The sequence below is a fragment of the Cottoperca gobio genome, chromosome 11 (genome assembly GCF_900634415.1).
Source record: "Cottoperca gobio chromosome 11, fCotGob3.1, whole genome shotgun sequence".
NCBI lineage: Eukaryota > Metazoa > Chordata > Actinopteri > Perciformes > Bovichtidae > Cottoperca > Cottoperca gobio.
In genome coordinates, this window is record NC_041365.1 from 20,672,607 (window position 1) to 20,692,492 (window position 19,886).

General features: G+C 41.2%; 1 protein-coding gene across 1 annotated transcript in view; it reads right to left on the reverse strand.

Annotated features, from left to right (window-relative positions):
- Window positions 1-17,015, reverse strand: part of hivep3a (HIVEP zinc finger 3a) — a 34,236-nt gene extending 17,221 nt beyond the window's left edge. The window contains 1 exon segment of the mRNA XM_029442587.1: window positions 16,883-17,015. The gene's annotated coding sequence lies outside the window, so the exon portion shown is untranslated.
- Window positions 17,016-19,886: the final 2,871 nt, after the last annotated feature.

The window sequence follows — 19,886 nt, forward strand, 5'->3', positions numbered from 1 at the left end:
ATAAGAACAAAAACAAATGTGGGTTGTTGCTTAGGTATTGAATATATAAACGTTTCTGAAAAACCTTTGTTGCCACTACCTGCTGTATATCCTCAGTAGTACATACATGTACTGTAGATTAACGTTTGCCTTGCAAGATAGAGGATATTTTCGTCACCTTGCCATTTATGATAGATGACTGTTTATCGAGGCTTAAATCTGCTGAAAATAAAGGTGGTTTCTGCTTTCAACATATTCTGGTTTGTTGTCATCTTATTTAAGTGTGACATGAAGACTAATATTGGCTCAGTAAATCGGTCTAACTCCACTTGTCAGCCTTTCTGGAGGTGACAGAGCTGCCAGTGTTGAGCTCTTTCACGGGGGAGCTTTTCCTCGGTGCAGCTGGGGCTCGTCTGCGTGGCCTTGTCACAGTGTGAACAACCTGCTACCAAACACATTTCCTCAACGGGAATATTTCTTTTCCTTAGGAATGTAGGACGAGGAAGGGACAGACACAAAAAGATAAGGTCTCACAATACTGCCCTCTTTTAGTCAACACTGTGAACCATGTTGTACCTCAAGCTATACAATACATTAACATTTAGCAGTGGCTGAATAAAAATGATGAGCTATTTTTAAAGACGCAGATGGAGAATCTGCCTAATTTCAGTTTAGCCACCATTTTATTTGCAGAATAGCGTAATGCTTTGCTGAAATTGAAAAGCTTTTGTACTGCTGTAAAAATCACCTTTTATGGACGGTCACACACCTCTCTCCATAATACTTAACAGTAAAGCCTTGTGTCGTCATTATATCAATGACATCATCTCTCACAGTGATCTCCATTACAACAGACTGTTAACAGGAGACCTTCAGCCTTACACAGCGCAGGATTCAAGGAAAAGCCTGCGGGCAAATCAGGCTGTTAACGCCTTTGGCTGGATGAGGAAACACGAACTACATGCGCGTGTAGTTGTTCTTCTGCTCATTCAAAGGGAATCAAAGCTATAACTTGGTGTTAATGTGGCTGCTCCTGGTGTCTGAGGAAATTACTGGAATGACATCATCCAAGTGCCTCGGCTTAGAGAGTCACATTTAAAACAGAAAGCCCGTGTTGCAAACTGGGGACATGGAGGTTTAAAAAGGTGTGTGTTCACCACAGATCTCTGACACAGTGGGTCTCGCCTCAGACTGAAAATGGAGACAATTTTCACCTTTAGGCATATTAGCATTAGCTGTTAGCAGTTCCTGTTTGCAGTGTACCTGTATAAGCTTAGTACAGGTGCGTGCCCAGGGCTCTACGAGGCGAGTAAACTGTGTGCGGTGGAATGCCTCACGATCTGTATTAAAGAGGACAATATCCCCAGTTAGTTAACGTTAGCTGTTAGTTAACAAATGGAGCTGCCATTGACCTGAATTATGATGCATTCAAGGTCTATCCAGTTAAAATGAGTGTTGGATAGAGATAAATTATAACGTTATCATGATGTGTTCAAATCTAATCTTGTAAAATGTAATTGTTAGCGATACATTTGAATAAATACAGTTGTTTGAATGAGATGTTGTCACAGCAATATAAAATAGTCTTAGCAGTTTATAATATAAAATTAAAACTACTAATGCTAAGAATTTGTTTTTTATCAAAGCACATATGAAAATAAAAAATACTTTCATCATTTGAATGTGTTTTTATGCAACTATAGATGAAAACAACAAGAAAAAAGAAAACATTTAGTTTTTTTATATGGATTAAAAACAATATTTCATTATGAACTTTGGAAATAATAATATGTATCTTTTTTTAATGTTTATTAAATGTTGACTTTTTGTAAAATGATATATTTCTTTGCATTCATAACACTTTTTAAACGTGCAGCAGAATTTAAATGAAGCTTCGAACTACTCGGCTCACAGCTGTCACATGACATGTCGCCTACATGTCATGTGATCCCTTGTGATTATAAATCTACACTCGCTTTAAGGTTAGCAGATCGTTCACTGCAGGTTTTAAAGATTTACTTGAGTGAAGTCTCTGCTTGGACGCTCGACTGAAGCCTGACTGACTTTCTGCAGTCAGGAACGAACCTCCATCAATTGAAAGGGGGCCGTTCAATATCTGACTTTGCCTAAAAGTGCAGTATTGGCGAACACATATATCGGTCCGACCCTGGTGTGTTTGCGGTGGAGTGTCAGCAGCAGCAGCATCAGTGCTGGCTCCATCCTGCAGTGGCACAGAGGGAGTTTCTGGGCATTGTGCCACCTGTCAGAGAAGAGGAAACACAGCCAGTGTCCTCCTCAGCATCCCAGCTGTCCAACGCTTCACATACGGGCCTTCAACATCACCGAGGAGCAGAACGTGTCACTGCCGCTGCAGCACAGGGGGGTCTTTTACCGAGTCAGCCTGTAGTGCTTAACGACCTCTGAAGTGCATTAACAGCGTCTGATGAAGATGCTGTATGTTTGATGTAGAATATGTCTGAGGGAGTGCCTACTGTAGGTGCAGAGAGGAGCTGCAACCATTAGTCAACTAGTCGCTCGTTGAAATCATCATTTTAATGCAGAAATGTTGTTTTCTGCCCCTCAGAAACTGAGAATTCCTGTAAAAGTATATAGTATATTAAAGTGAATATCTTTGAGTTTTGAACTGACGAAACAAGACGTTATAAAACTAAAGCATGTTAGTATGTTAGCAGAACTGCAGCATGTTGCATTAACTATTAAACAAAAACAACATCAGCTGTGAGCTTTCAAAACAAAGATCAACACAAACTACAGGTGCTCCTGTCTGTAACTTTAACTCGCACACTCAGTTATGTTTCTTACAATACACTAGATGTACACGGTGATAACCGCGGTATTAAACATGCTTAATGTTCCGTTCACTTATGAACGCAGCACTTTATCCAACCCTACGAGAAGATCTTCCTTCTATTGTTGTTTTTTACTTGAGCAGCGACTGAACTGAAAAACATCGGCACATTAATCGTGAGTTGCAGTTCACAAGAAGAAGACATTTTTCATGTGTGTAGCTGAAGATAAAAATAACACTGTGTCTGCATCTAGAAGGTTGATGTGCATCTCTTCAAGTATGTGTGAGTAAACAGAGCCAATAACTCCCAACAAACAACCAGAACCACAGGTCCCCGTGCCTCCCTGCAGACTCCCAGCCACAGATAGACCAGCGACCCCCCCCCCCCCTCCGACGTACAACCACCAACCAGAACGGCACAGATGCCCCTCTCAACCTCAACCTGCCCCGATGGCCACAGAAAGCAGCGGTGTGGCTGACACGCGGAAGGCTGCGCTGCCGCAATTTAAAGAGTCCACAGAGAGAAAATAACCATCTGAACAAAAAAATATAAAAAAACCCGACTTCCCAACAGTAGACATGTTGGCAGATGTTGTGCAGAGCTCAGCTGTGGTGGTGCTGCTTCAAACCAAACCTTCCAATAACATACCAATTCCATGTATGTACAAATGTACCATTATGGGCCGAAGACGCCCGTGTGTGTACTCAAGGAGCAATAATTCAGATCTTTACTACGTACTGTAACTTTAATACACCGACCAGCCCGCTAACCTTTTCAAGACACTCCCAACTCTACATACGATGCTTCAAGACACTTTTTCATTCAATCAAGGTTTTATTTTCTTGCTTTAAATTGCATTAACGAACAGCAACCAGACTTTGTTCTTCACAAATCTACGAGAACAGACCGATTTTCAATTACGTATAACGCCTCTTGTGAATTCTTTAGTTTTTCATGTTTTCGCTAGTTTTCTTCCTGCTTCACTTGTGGGACTGTTTCCCACACAAAGACGCAACTCTACGGTGGCGTGCGACAGTCCAACGTGCTGCGGCACTCCGCTCATCTGAGACTGGATCCTTGTGTGGGCGACCGACTACTACACGGGCGAATTTGTAATATCGCTTAACCTTAACTAACCCAAACCACAATATATCATAATTTAAAAACACTGTTTGTTTTCATTTTTAACTGCCTGCTCACTTTTTGCCAAGTGTCACAGCATAAACATGGAGTAACTACCAATTCACATTTGGGGTTTTAGCGTATCTGCCAGGTTCGTCATCTTGCTGTTCGTCTTCTATGAGATCATCTGAGTGTTGGTGACAGCAGAACTCACATTTACTCCGTTTGTAGGCAAAGTCTGAGAACTGCCAACTAATCGTCTGCCAGTGAAACTGTGACTCAGAGCTCTCTGGATAATATGTTGTGCCTTTCATTTTTATTGATGCTTTTAAGAACATTATTCTGTTTCCAACCACATACTTAAAGATCAGGAATAAATAGTGATACCTGCTCCATTATCCTTATCAACCTTTACAGGAAGCTGATGTGCTCTGACAGATGTGCAGCACGGACCACCAAAGCGTTAAGCAATCCCATAACTGTCTAAGTCAATCGTGCTCTGCATACTGATCTGCACGGGTGGTCCACAACCACGGCACTATTTTGAGCCAGGAAAAACCTGCTTACAGGCCGCGGGACGGAGGCTGTGCCAGACACGGGCTGATGTTTCTGCACTCTGATAAAAGTCGATACTTCATGGCCTTAAATTATAAAAGGAAATAAAAAGGATTCTAGGAACGAGCCATACTTGCAACTTCCAAATAGTGACAGTTTAACATAATTATTGTTATATTGCCATTTGCTGAGACACTAGAAGCAAAAAAGGTTGTTAATGCTCTGGTCAATTTTGCTTCTATAACACGTCTTCTTTCAGTAGTTCAACAAAAACATCCAAAATACACATTATGAGTTTATGTTACTAACTTTGTGTGTTTGTGTCTGTAGATTTCTCCTAAATTCACCAACAGTTACATAACATAATGCCTCATTTGCATATTTAAACATAAGATTACAGACAACTTACAATACAAAAGATAATTGTGTTAATGTGAGTAATGAAGTTAATCTATTATTACTTGTTTGACCCTGTTCACCTGCAGTGTCTCCCATTAAAGTATGTAAATATTGGAGATTCCTTTTCTGCTCTTTAAACTTCCCTAAACCAAATGTATATTCTATAGGTAAACCAAAGGCAATTACTCCATAAATACAAATAGTGTTATATTGATATTTACAGACAGAGACTTGCTGACAAAAGGTTCATTTACAGAAAGGTGGGGAATGCGTATTTTTAGAGCGGCAGCAAACCGAATCAGGAACAAGAAGAGAGGCACAAAGAAGCGTAGAATGGCAGGCATTGTGCAAGCAGAGAGAAAACAAGTTAAAAATATTTAGAGGAAATGCTAAATATAGGACAGATGACCAGCCACTTGCTATATTCGTCCCCACATCTAAGTTAGGCGAGTATTTGTGGTTTCAGGGAGGGGGTGTGGGTTTCGGTAAGGCCGCTGACTGAGACTGTGACACTGTTTACACACGGCGCTCATCATCATGATGACAAAGGCGTACTGCTAAAGGCTACACCTGCAAATGACGAGCCAACGACTCAGTGATTCGATATTTCTGGACTTACAATTCGAAGCTAGCAGATGATGTCACACTAGCTGGAATGGCAACTACCAGGAAAGTCACGAGAACCGATACTTCGGTACCAAGTCGATGCTAAAACTCTGGCTCTCGTTTTTCTACAGTATCTTACGTATCGGGGGGCCAGAGACTAACGGTATCCCGTCAACCCAGGGACGGTAGAAAATGTGTTCGAACAGAGATCGTCCAGGAGACGCACCCTATTTTCACCCTATGGTCTAGTGGTCTAGAGGTACGCCTTCCAAACAAAACGCTAGAAGGTCGGGAGTTCAACACCAGGCTGCCACCATCGTACCCCTGAGCAAGGTACTTAACCCTGAACTGCTCCAGGGAGACTGTCCCTGTACTTAGTTCAGTGTAAGTCGCTCTGGATAAGAGCGTCTGCTAAATGACCTGTGATGTACATTGTGAACAACAAATCCGTGTTGAAATCGGCAGCAGGAGAGCGAGTTAACGTTAGCTGTTAGCTGTTAGCACCGGCTGGGCAGCACAGTTCTGATTCTATCGAGTGTTTAATTGTCGTTTTTACTGAATAGAGCAAAGTGAAATTATAGCGTTGTGATGATGTGTTCAAATTCAATCTTGTAAAATGTAGTTTTTGGCAAGAAACTTGTTGAAGTAGATGTTTTCACAGCAATATAAAACATATATTAGAGAGGGAATATGACCTGTTTAACTTCATAACAAATAACCATTCAAACAGTAATAAAGGAGAGTATGTTGAAGAACAGGAGAAATCTATGGGTATCCAAGAATCATGGTATTTCACTGGTATTGGTATCGACTAATACATTTCTGGTATTGTGACATCCCTTGCATCTACTTACATACATTTCTGAACTAAAATAATTAATGATTGAGGTCTGTTCATGCAATGTCATGACATTTCTCTAGCTGGAAACTCCACAAGTATTTTTAACCCTCAGACAACGTAAATGTGGAACGAAGTAGAAACCTGAAGCGAAAGCTCAACCGGAGAGGCCGTCAGACACACGGCCATCCTACTTTTGCAACGGTCTGATTTAAATCAGGAACTATCTGATTGAAGAATAAAGATTTTGGGACTACAGAATAAACCATAATGACGAAGTGACATGATAAAGATGTTTCAAACCAAATCACGACCAATATCAGGGCAGTGACAGTGCATCAGCGCTAATGGAAACCAGTGAATAGCTGATAATAACCACATGCAAAGTCTTCACAGGAGCTTGAACGTGCGCAGCGGGCAGTAACTCTGCATGATGTGATGTAACTCGGATGGATCAATACTAACACTGTTGAGCCTGATGCAGCTGGCTGCGCTGTGCGCTGGGTTAAGCAGGATACAGAGAACAAATCAGTACATCCCAACCTGCTTTTATTTCAAGCAAGAAAAAAAGGCAAAGCCAATTTCTTTTTTGGAGCTCGGATACAACCCGTCCAAATACAATGAGCCGGGCTGTAAATGCAAAACCAATCTGCTTGGATCTCAAGGTGATGTAATGCGGGGAGAGAGCAGCCATATGCTCTCTTATTTCACCAACAGTGAATCAACAGACAGGGACGAGGCAGTCTGCCAAAGAGGTCCAACGATCTATACCTTCCACACACGGGAGAAGCTCGTGTTACTGTACGCAGCGCTAATATTTTGACATACACTCACGATGCAAAGCAAGAATTGGGATGTGGCTGCCAGAGATGCTGAGGTGTACCTGTAGGTACCAGCGGAGTCAGCAGAAGCTCAGCGTGAAGCCAGGCCATCGACCAGTCTCATCACCGGAGGATCATGGACAAAAGACCTACTGTGGGACAAACCCAGAAAAATAGAACTGCTGTTATATAACAAAGAAAGCCTGCGGTGTAGAACCACACAGTCCTCTCCGCTCAGAGAGAACACGACCTTGATCGACGATGACAATGTCAACAGGAGTGAGCAGAGGATAAAGGGGACACGCAGTGTTGTGTGGACGTCAGTGTGATGCACTTCCTCCTCATAAAGAACCTCTGATAGTAACCGAGTTACCTGCAGCTGCCGGATGCATCATTTCAGCATCGACACTGCGAATAGTCAAATCGCAGGATGTGCGTTGTCGGCAACTTATCTCAAACACATTTTCACTTTCCATGACTCATCCAGTGTTTCCCATTAATGATCTACCGTGGAGGTAATAATGAACCGAAAATAGCTTTACACTTCTCAACGGGTGGGGTCCACGTCTGCCTGGGGGATTGAACTCGGTGCGTCAGAGACCACCGCTCGGTGTGGGAGGATCCTCTCCCTGCCGCTGGCTGACTCTCACCTGACGGTGGCTCACAGCTCCGACTGTGAGCTTTACAGCACCCTTCGCCCGGACCTCGCCGCTTCCCGGGGCCGTGGACTTAATGCTCGCTGCGCTCTCTCTTCCTGCGGGAAGGGACGGGGCTTCAGACCCTTAATCCACTATCGTTACAATACCAGTACTTGCCTGACCTCAAATAGCAGACAGACAAACATGACGGAGCATTTAGCAGCTAGCAGCCAGATATTTCTCTCAGGAGTCGGTTGAGACCAAACCTGAGATAATGTGAAGACGACATCTACTCGATATTTAACCTATTTATCCTGATTTATTTGATATATTTTGAAAGGTAAAATTATTTAAATGGGTCTAAAATATATAATAAGTTTATATTATCATTCTGCATCCAATTTATAATTCAAGTGTTGAAACAATTAGTCAATAAGTTAATTGTCAGACAACTATTATCCAAAAACTCGGATTACGATCTGAGTTTTTAGTAATTTAACATTAGAAAATGTGAAACATTTGCTGGTTCCAGCTTGTGAAATGTGAGGATTTGTTTCCTATTAATGTAAAATTCACGTCATTGGGTTCGTGCAAAAAATATGTGCTATTTATTTATTTTTCAGCTTCTGGACATTTCTCACTAAATAATAAATCCAAAAAATACTCAACAGGTTGCTTGATAATGAAAATAATAAAATCTCACACTGAAAAGGTTTGCAAAGTTAGATACTCATTTCAATTAAAACTATTATTAGTTTTCTACAAAATAAGAAGAATAAATAGGAGTACAAATAAAACCTTTGTGGATATTTGCGTTGAATCTCACTTTGTAATAAAACCATAATAATGAAGTGTATATTGTGTGAATGGCATTTTTCACACAAGCAGGGGCAGCGTTGGACATGAATGTGTGTACACTTTGTGTGTAATTATGAGAGTGTGTGTCCAGTAGGTGATTTGTGAATGAGAACTGCAGCTGACAGGCCTTCTGCCTGACCGGCTGCTCTCTCCACGGGGGTCACAGAAACCAGAGGCCCTTCCACCTCGCGGAGCAACCCAAGCTGGGCCCATACGCTCGCCTCCAGGGTCACCGACGGCATCCAACCCCTTCCAGCAGAGGGCTGCAGCTCAGCCAAGGGCCTAACAACTCGCAGCAGAGTGCACACAGGCTCCGATCCTCATGCACCTCTACACACACACACACACACACACACACACACACACACACACACACACACACACACACACACACTGCATGTAAACACGACACTTAACACCCGATCATACACACACGTGCAAGCTTTTCTGCCAACACGTTTCCCTGTGAGCAAATGCGTAGGCAAGGATGTAAGCGCGCGCGCGCACACACACACACACACACACACACACACACACATACACACACACACACGAGTGTATCCTTTCATTAACAAGGATGAGAGTCAATTTCCGCTCCCGTCGTCTTAGGCCGGTTGCCGGCGGGGAGGAAATCTGTTCGCTTACGGCACTTTTGACATTTAAGCTGGAGTGTGCTGCTGGGGGAAGTCCTAATGATTGATGACCAGGGGCCACCCTAGGGTCCCCTGCTACATGACAAGCTGAAACGTTGTCACCCTTATCTACGTGTGGATGTACAGTACGCGTGTGTGCACTGCACAGCCGAACTCGCGTGCGAGAGCCGGCTGTATGACACATCTTAAATCATGAACACAACGTTCTGCGCAAGAACTCTGTGATTTATTACTGCTGTAGTCGCTCAGAGTTGGAGAAAAAGAAATGGTGTTTTCCAGGTTTGAAGGCAAGAGCATGTAGTTTGATGATGTATTGCGTTGGGAAGAGATTTGTTCCAATACGAGCAATGCAAGTTCAGCATTATGTACAGTGTAAAGAATGGTGAGTGCTCATTTCCTACTTCCTATTTCAACTGGAGAGGATGTTCAGATTCATGTTGTGATGAACGGGCTGCAGGAGAATGCATGGACTCAGAGATCATATCTGGTTTTACAGTTTACATGGTTTTGCACATCAATGCTTATTTGGCACCAACGTGTGTGTGACCACATCGTGTGTGTGACCAGAGAGAGGAGCTGAAGTAGATCTGGAAAAAATTCATCTGCAACAAAATTGATGATCGATTAAAAAATAATTTCATGAAATTGCCAAAACTTATTCCAGATTATCAAATGTGAGTTTTTTCAGATTTTCTATATAATATTATAATAATAAACTTAATTAATTAGTTTTGGTCAATAGTTTTGGTAATACATATTGGCTAATTTGGGCGCTGAGAAATTGTAATGATTTTCTGAAGTATTAGAAACAAATGTTTTATCAATTATTCATTTGCCAATTAATCAAATAATTGGGAAATAAACTGGCAGATCAATTAAAAATGAAAATAATCATTAGTTGCAGCCTTTCCATAGAGTATCAAGCCAAAACACCTAATAGTGCGTTTGATTTGTACTGGGATTTCCGAGTTCCCAGACGAAAATTTCAACTGAAACCCGCCCCCCCCACCACCAACCGCGTCCTCAAGATTTAAAGATGGCTGCTCCGCATGTCAACAGTGTGTTAGCTGCAATAATATACGGTTCATTAGCACTTCTGTCTCCTTTATGTCTTGTTTAGACACAGTGGACATGTTGCTACAGCGTGATGAGTTATCATCAACTGATTGCTAACAAAGCTAACAAAGCTAACAAAGCTAACCTGGCTAGTACTAGGTTTTCCTTCTCGTTGTACTGGAACGCCGCCAACTCAAGTGTGACGTCATTCCCAGCTCCTACTTCCGACTTCGCAGTGCAAATGGAACGCACCTAAAAATTAAGCAATTTGCCATCTTGGCAAACATGTAGTGCCGGCAAAAGATTCTGAGCATTTGGGAATTAACCGTCCTGCTTAGCATGCTACGCTAACAGCATTTTTTTTCCCCTCTCCATTCACATCCCCATATTTACATCGGATGTTTGCAAATGCACACACACACACACACACACACACACACACACACACACACACACACACACACACACACACACACACACACACACACACACACACACACACACACACACACACACACAGAAATAGTCCGGCTATAAATAGAGCATTTCCATCTCATTGTAAATGAAGCATGTAGGCATTTAATCGCCCAACCCGACTGTGACCTGAAATCCTGATTGGATTGTCGTTGTTTGAAGAGGTACAAAGATTGTCGGACAATTAAAAGCTGCAGATGGTGTTCGACCATCTATAAAAAAAACTAGATTAGAAGCATTAATGTTAACCCCTTAATGTTTTGGTATCGCACTAACACATATCGGCTGAAGTATCAACTGAAGAACACGCAGCACTAATATCTACGTGTCCCGTCATCAATGCAGTCACTTTGTCCTCACAGGGTTCACACCGGCACCACTCCTTTTCTCTTGTGTACATTTCTACTCTCCCACCTGGAGTTCACTTTATGTTTGAATAAGGTTCATATTGTATCTGCGTGGCGTGTTCTGCCTTTGCTAAGTGCCTGGAAGAGTGATATGGACAACACGAGTGAAGCTCTGGAGATACAAGTGGCCTCACATTTCACCTGCTACCAAGGACACTGTAATGACTGACATGTGAAGGATGAGAGCTGCATGAATATCAATGTTGTCCTCTCCGGCTCTGCTGCCCTTGGCTGAACAGAAGGACCTTTGACAGACTCGTAGCCATTTCATAATGCAAGAGCGCCGCGGGACCTCAGGACGCGTTCTGAGACTACGCACACCGCATAAATGTTTACCATACCACCACTGTGTCTGCTATGAGCCGCGCAGGGTTAACTCTGAGACAGGTTGCTTTTTGAGCTCATGTCCACACACACACACACACACACACGCACACACACACACACACACACACACACACGTACACAGTAAAAAAGCCGTTTGGGCTTCCAGTGCACCAAGAAGACCATTATGTGTCCACTTTAACACACAGGAAACATCAGGATTGATGGAGGCAGCTGTAACTCTACAGGGATCCATAACAAACAAACCGGAATGTCGATATTGGCGGTTATGATGGTCTTGTTTATGCTTCATACAGTGAAAGACACATCAAGAGAGTTGTTCTGGATTAAAGTGCTTGTAAAATGCATTACAGTCGGCATCATAGCGCTGGACAATATGGCCAAAAATGTTATTATAATATGTTTTATAATAATATCATGGCTTTAGTTTTAAGCGTATTTTTCTCAGGACATTACCCTAAAGAAACCAGACGGTTAATTATGGTTTATAATAACCAATTATTTATTATCAGAAAGGTTTCGATCACGTTATAAACACTTGATGTCTTATGAACTTCATATTTTCTGTATGAGTTCAATAGATAGATGAAGCGCCATCAGCTGAAACTCAAACTTCATCAAGGAAGAGAACACTTGGTTACCTCTGGGAAATAAACTAAAATGATTAAAACAGCAGAGATTGAAACAAGTTGCAGAATACCTTTTTAAAAAGGTTACTCCAGTATTCATATCCACTTCCATAACAGTGAAGCGTAGCCAAGAAAAGATTGTTCAAACCAACAGCAGAGGTCGAAATATCCTGACTTCTAATCCCTATGGGTCAATCCTACAATCCCCACAATGCAACAGATACCATCCTGTGTCAGACCCTCCCTGATGACATCATCCGGGTTATTCTTTCAGACTTTGAAAGTCTATAAACTCCAATGGGAGAAGTGAACGTGAGCACAGATAATGTACGATTCATAACGAATCTTTCGCCCCATAGTCACCAAAATAAATATCGGATCCATTTTTTACAAGCTACACATCTTCCGAACTTTCTGACAGACGCATCGGGAGAAAGTTAACTTTGTTCGAGACCAATCCGTCTGATTTGTCGGTCTCAGCAACACGTTAGCGTTCGTCAAACTGTGTCAAAATGTTAAGCTAACATCGACGTACGTTCTCGAACGCCTTAGTATTAACTAATATTCGTAATGCTAAATAGATTTGTTAGCCGTGTAAATATCTAATGTTAGCTAAATAAAATATAAATACATTAGACCAAGCTGACTTAGGAGAAAGAAAGTGTATACTCTTAATAACAAATGTATATATATATTTATTTATTAGGCATACATGGCATCATCGGTCTGTGACCTTCAACAGTCACTGGATCGGTTCGCAGCCGAGTGTGCAGCGGTTGGGATGAGGATCAGCACCTCAAAATCTGAGGCCATGGCTCTCAGCAGGAAACCGGCGGATTGCCTACTCCGGGTAGGGAATGAGCCTTTACCCCAAGTGAAGGAGTTCAAGTACCTCTTGTTCGTGGGTGAAGGGACAATGGAGCGAGAGATTTGCCGGAGAATCGGAGCAGCGGGGGCGGTATTACAGTCACTTTACCGCACCGTTGTGACGAAAAGAGAGCTGAGCCAGAAGGCAAAGCTCTCAATATACCGGTCGATCTTCGTTCCTACCCTCACCTATGGTCATGAAGGCTGGGTCATAACCGAAAGAACGAGATCACAGGTACAAGCGGCCGGAATGGGTTTTCTCAGGCGGGTGGCGTCTCCCTTAGAGATAGGGTGAGAAGCTCAGCCATCAGGAGAGACTCGGAGTAGAGCCGCTGCTCCTTTACGTTGAAAGGAGCCAGTTGAGGTGGTTCATCTAGTAAGGAGCCACCTGGGCGCCTCCCTAGGGAGGTGTTCCAGGCACGTCCAGCTGGGAGGAGACCCCGGGGAAGACCCAGGACTCTGTGGAGAGATTATATCTCCTCACTGGCCTGGGAACGCCTCAGGATCCCCCAGTCGGAGCTGGAGGATGTGGCCCGGAGAAGGGAAGTCTGGGGTTCCTTACTGGAGCTGCTGCCCCCGCGACCCGATCCCGGATAAGCGGTAGACGATGGATGGATATTAATTAGGCCCAGTCTTCAATCTCATGAAGAGTAAACTAATCATAATGTGTAAAATCACCAGAGCACTCCTATAAATATGTGTATATTTCTGACAGATATAATATATTCTGTGCTTTGAATAGATACATGAGGTCAATGTCACCTGACCAGCCTACAACAACAACATGACAGGTCCTGTTTATTATCTGTGGGAGTGATTGATGCACGTACACAGCGTCAAACCTGACTGCTGCAACATATCCTGGATTGTTATGTCCCCTGTGCATCCCTCCTGAGGTGAAGGACAACTCCAGGGAGAGAAAAATGATAATAAACAACCACAGTCACAGCCACTGGCTTTTCTGTGGAGCCTTTGAGGAAAGAAATCCCCTGTCGAGGACGCAGTCTGACAACAGAAATGACAAAAATGTGACCCTTTCACTACGGAGAGAGACAGCGGGACAACATGGCAGACTGAGAGGAAGCTTCAGGATCCAGCTAAAGGATGCAAACACTAAGACTTTACTGTAATAATGCAATGATCCAGAAATCACTTTACGTGCATCTCGCTCAGTGATTGGTTATAACGAGAAACCCTTTTCATGTCTTTATTTAAACTTGATTTAAAGAGACTCTTTCTATAGATTTAAAATAGAGCTGAGTTAACATGGTAATTGCAAACACCTGAACAAAAAGCCAATAAACTCTCCAGTGGAAATGCAAAGTGTGAGCAGTCAAGTGACCAGTGACCAGTGTGATTAGTCAATCAATACAAACATTAATCAACAGCATTGTGTTAATCAATTTAAATCATTTATCAAATGATTAAAATGAAAGAAATTGCTGCTTCCAGCTGCTTTATATAATTATAAATAGAATACTTTTGGGATTTTTGATTGTTTATTTCACATTTTATAGATTTAATAAAAAGAATAATAACAGATTAATCAATAATGCAAATAATCATCATTTCCCAGACAATGCTCCCTCCCTAAGAGACAATTCATCATATTATTGATCAAATTCTGTTTCCCCCGTCAGATATAGCTCGGAAATGTTGTGAGCTTTTGGAGAATTACATTATTCTAAATCTTGAGATAAACCTTTGGAGGAAATAATTCAATGCTTTGTTGTATCAACTGTTTTGTGTTGTTGCAGCAGCAGAGCAATGTTGCACGCTGTCCTCAGATGCCCTCTAATCCAGTAGGCATCATTGCAAAGAGGAGTGTTTTAGTGCTGCAGAGCTGATCTGTACAGTAGGTCATCTTCCTGCTCTTTGTACGCACATCATCATGCATATTTTTTTATTTCAACCGGAATAGAAATAGTAAAAAACCACAAGGGTGGCCGAAATCCACTGTTACATGGGACGTTAAAGCTTATCCACTTGGCCACTGACATCCAAATCATGCCCACCAATTTAAGCTCAGTTGTGATTATGTAATATTATCGGCGATTTTATCCTGCGGCCACAAAAAAATAAATAAATCCTCCTGTTTCTCATGCATGATGTCATGTTGGATTCCTTGGAAGCAGGTTATGCAGAAATGACCGAGCAGCAGCCAGGAAGGCAGTTTCGTTTTCTGTTGCGTGTGGGGGAAACGGCCACACCGAATTCCGTTTAAAGAATCCCACATTTTGATCTAAATATTATTTTTTACCAAGATGCATATAATAAATAACATGGATAATAGGTTTTTATGAATACTGAAGGTGTATTTGTTCATTCGGCATTATAAATTCAGTAAATGTGGACCTTTGGTACTGCTACTGATTTTCCACCAAAATACAAGTGGACAATATGGGTTGGACTAAATAATTATAAAAGGAAAAAATAAGTGCTAGTTTTTGAGTGATATATTTGCAAGAAAACAACAGTAGTTTAGAAAACGTCATGTTCTTAACGGGCATGCGCGCATTGAGACGAATTAATAAAATATATCTAAGTGCCAGATTTTTTGAATGGAGGTTGGTTTGCTACAAACGGGGTGCATAACGGTGATGTAGCCACAACACACATGCACCCCTGTGTTTTAAAGCAACAGCAGTGGCAGTTCTGGGCAATGTTGATTAACAAAACACTACATTACTCCAGATTTCCTACGTAGTATCACATACAGAACCATGCAGCTCTGCTACTACAACCAGCGTCAAGCCAACAGGAATAACAAAGCCTGCAAATAAAGTGTTTTCAAAATGAAACTGCATCACACATTTTAAGCAATTCTACTCCCGCCAGTGTTTCATCAATAAGTCCGCACTGTACTTTAACAAGAGTAATTCAACGTCACTTTAGCTGGTTTTAAAAATACAAATGCGTACTGTACATATGTTAACACACGAGACAAATTCAAGACGTTTATTTTGAAAATCACTACACTTCCTGTTTCGTTATGTCCAATTGTGGCTGGCTTGCCGCAGCTCTCCACCTCCTCCTCCCTCTCACAGACAATGAATGAAGCCAGTTTGGGGAATTGACCAGCCCAGGATCACTTCAGGTAGCATTAACACCCTTTTAACATGTTAGACAAAAATATGAAATAAACTGGACTCCCTGTTTAGCCCTGCTTACAGTGTCCATCTTAACGTTAGCTACCTTTATCTGACCAAATAGCGACAATAAAAACACGCTGAATATTAAAAAACCCGTCCTGCCCCACCATGTGAAATGTTATATTAAAACAAAGCGATAAAATACGTGTTAACATTTCCAACAACGCCTCATTGACACCATGTATGAGCTTACATTACCTGCAGGATGCTCAACTTCACTTCTCTGCGATGCGGCCACGGCTTCGCAAGCTGCGTCAAGTCAGCCGAAGTTCGGCAAGACGAGACAGGAAATGTCCAGTCTTCAAAATAAAAGCGGAAGGGGTACAATGCTTGGGGCGTTGACTAAAAAAAGCGAAACGCTAGGTGAAGCAGTGTAGCTATTTCTGTCTTTGACTTCACTTGTAAAGTTACATAGTTTTAACGTATGTTGTAATTACAACCACATTCAACTGTTTTCGGTTAGATTTTAATTCAGTGCGTCGTGTTTTGATAGCCAACGGTTAGCCTGCATTTTAAAACCGGAAATGCTATATTTCATTTTAGCTAGCTTGATACTACAGGCATGTAACACCTCATACAGTACCTCAGATAACAGTAATTGTGCTAATTTACCGTAACACTCAACACGACATTTATTTTCTTAATATCAGAATAGTTTTAGCTCAGTTGTTACCCGCTAATAACGTTAGTGGTCCGGTCCAGATGCTCTGGTGGGAGCAGGATGGGATGAAGCCTCCTGAAAGTTGATGCTGCAATTTCGAGCATCATCTCAAAAGAAAAAACAAAGCATTTCCGGGAAAACTTTTTTCAACGAAGGCAAGTGAACGTAGCTACGTAGCATTCAAGTGTGAAAATAAAATAAGGAGGCATTTGAGGTCAATAAAAAACAACGTAATTTACTGTTACGTGGGGCGGCGTGCATTCACAATAAGAAATAAACGATAAAATAGCTTAAATTCTATTGTAATATTCATCACTTATCAATTATAATTAATATCTGATGTGATATATAGTGTCACGGATTATACTAGTATGAAAGTGATCAAAACCTGTCACATTTCTGCGCAATTATTGTGAAGATAAAATTGTCTCATTTCCGGTGTGTATGCGTTTTATTTAGGTTACCTTGACACTGCCAACATCCCGCCACAGCTGGAGCGCGAGACAGACACGCTGCTGCTGAAACACACGCGCACTACCGCGAGACCACGCCCCCTTACAGTAACATTAGAAATCATTATAAAGCAATATAAAATTATTTAATTCAATCATTCTTAATTTTTATCATTATTATTATTATTATTATTATTATTAATAAACCGCATTAATAAGTGCACCAGGAGACAAAAGCAGCATAATAATAACAAAGTAAAAGTAAAAGATGAAAGCTGACCATGATCTCATACTTAATGTGATCTCATCCGAATAATTAACTCATTAATTATTCAACAGATATTTGATTCTATCATTTATTTATTGATTTGAAAATGTTAAATATTTCCTCCTAATATCTACTAACACCCACATCATGTTCCGAGAATGTGCGACTTCGTTTTTTACTTTATTTAATTTCTTTGGTTAAGTCAGAATCTTTTTTTTTTTTTTTTTTTTAAATAGGATTTCGTTACAGTTGCTCCATTTTACAATGAAAAATGTATTTATATATTTATATAAACGAAAGAGAAGTGAAAGGAGAATAAATACTAATATTACAATATATACAATAGTGGAATAACATGCTGAAAATGGTATGTATGGGTTAGTCTTTGCCCACAAGTATAAGTAAGACACACAAGAATATTTCAACAACAAAAGTTGAATAATTGCACAGGTTATTGGAAGTTTAGTCATGTAAATACCTGTAATAAAGTATTAAAACAACTTGTGTTATCGACCTGTGTGAACATCACACAGCCGTCTAATGAAGACTACTGGGGCTGCACAGAACTAACTCCATTTAGCTTGTTTTTCTACCTGGTTGCCAGGTGCTTGAAACCCTCCATGGAGGAGGGGGTGCGGTTGCTGTTAATGAAGGTAAAGCTCCCCCCAGAATACAACACAGCCGGCAGAGGAGCATGCTGAGCGCCCAATGAGAGCACGGTCCTATAACTGGCTTATGATCAGAGCCTCATCAGCATTATATAACAGCATTATGTCAGCCTGCTGCTCACAGCTGGGCCGGGGACTACCACCGTCCCCCGTAACTAAGTGGGTCAAAACACGACTTGAGACGTTGCATCTACTGTTTAGAGATAGTGTGAAGAGATGCAGGGGGGGGTCCATGTCCCTGATGTTCGCCACCAAATGCAAAACGCATGAGATTACTGAAATAAGCATGTTTAATATTCTGCATGTCAACAATAAGCTTAGAGGAAACACTAACCGACGATTGGTTTCTGTAATGATTCAACCAAAATGAGAATTCTGATTTATTTTCCTCTTTTCAAAAAACCTTGAAGTTATTGACTATAAAAAGTGGTTTGTTGTATTTTAACACTAAAGTTAAGTTAATGCTCGCCGTAGAAAGACGGCAAATGAGTTTTTAAAATGTTAAATATCTACATGTGAGTAAATAGTTTGCCAGTCAAATCGAATACTTTACAATTCAACCGGTTTCATTATAATACATTTGTTATAGACCATATGCATCTCCTTTCTTTACAGGATTATATAAACTGTGTGGTTTGATCAGCTCTGATTGACGCTTATAAAACAGCACGAATGTTACTAACAATTTATTTATCTTTTCCCCACTAAGCCCCGCCCACTTCAAACCAGCGAGATAAGCAGAGGAGGAAAAGAAACCCTGAAATCTTCCATGTGAAACAACAACAGCTGTTATAACTTCGGCCTGTAAGATCCCATTACTCAAAGAAAGAAGCCGATTCAGAAATAAGATTTCAGGGCCTTGAGTCCATCGGGTCTGAAGACTACAGATAGAAAATTAAAAACATCTGGAGGGGCAGAGGTAGGAAGAAGTCTGTAGCCCGCTGATAGCATAACACCCCCCCCCATCCAACTCAACCCATTCGTCTTTTAACGGTCCGTCCCGATACCCGATGATATAAGAGGGCTAACTCTTAAATCTGAGTAGTTCTGTTTTACTCCAACTATTAGAATTAATACTTCCAAGTTTTTAAAATGATCTAAAAAACATATAGAGCGCAGAACTGTGAATATGATCGTATAAGTTTCTGAAACTGAAATAAAAAACAAACCTGGAGGATTTCTTTTAACTCTAAACAGAAACAAATTAAGACGGATCATCAGGACAAATAAAATAAATCTGAGCACTAAAAAAACATTTTGAAGAAAGCCTACATGAGTCTAATGAAAATATACCATCTGTTGCATTATGGGAAATGTAGTCTGGATGTTTCTCTCGTCTCATAACTTTAAACGATCACTAAGATTTATGTGACCTCGACATAAATAACAAAACACATCTGCTGCTCAGTTTCTTTGCTTGTGAAGAGACTACATTCTGCTTTTATTTCTAATATTGTACAGTAAGAAAATGAAAACAGAGAAGTCATAGAGGGCGTCTCATTACGTTCGTCCTGCGGGCAGAAATGTGCTGAGTAATGTTGCAGGTTCAGCGCCTGAGATTTGTCCCCAGATGTCAAAGCACGACTTGTTGTCGCTCTTCCACAACAAACGCCTCGAATGAATATTGT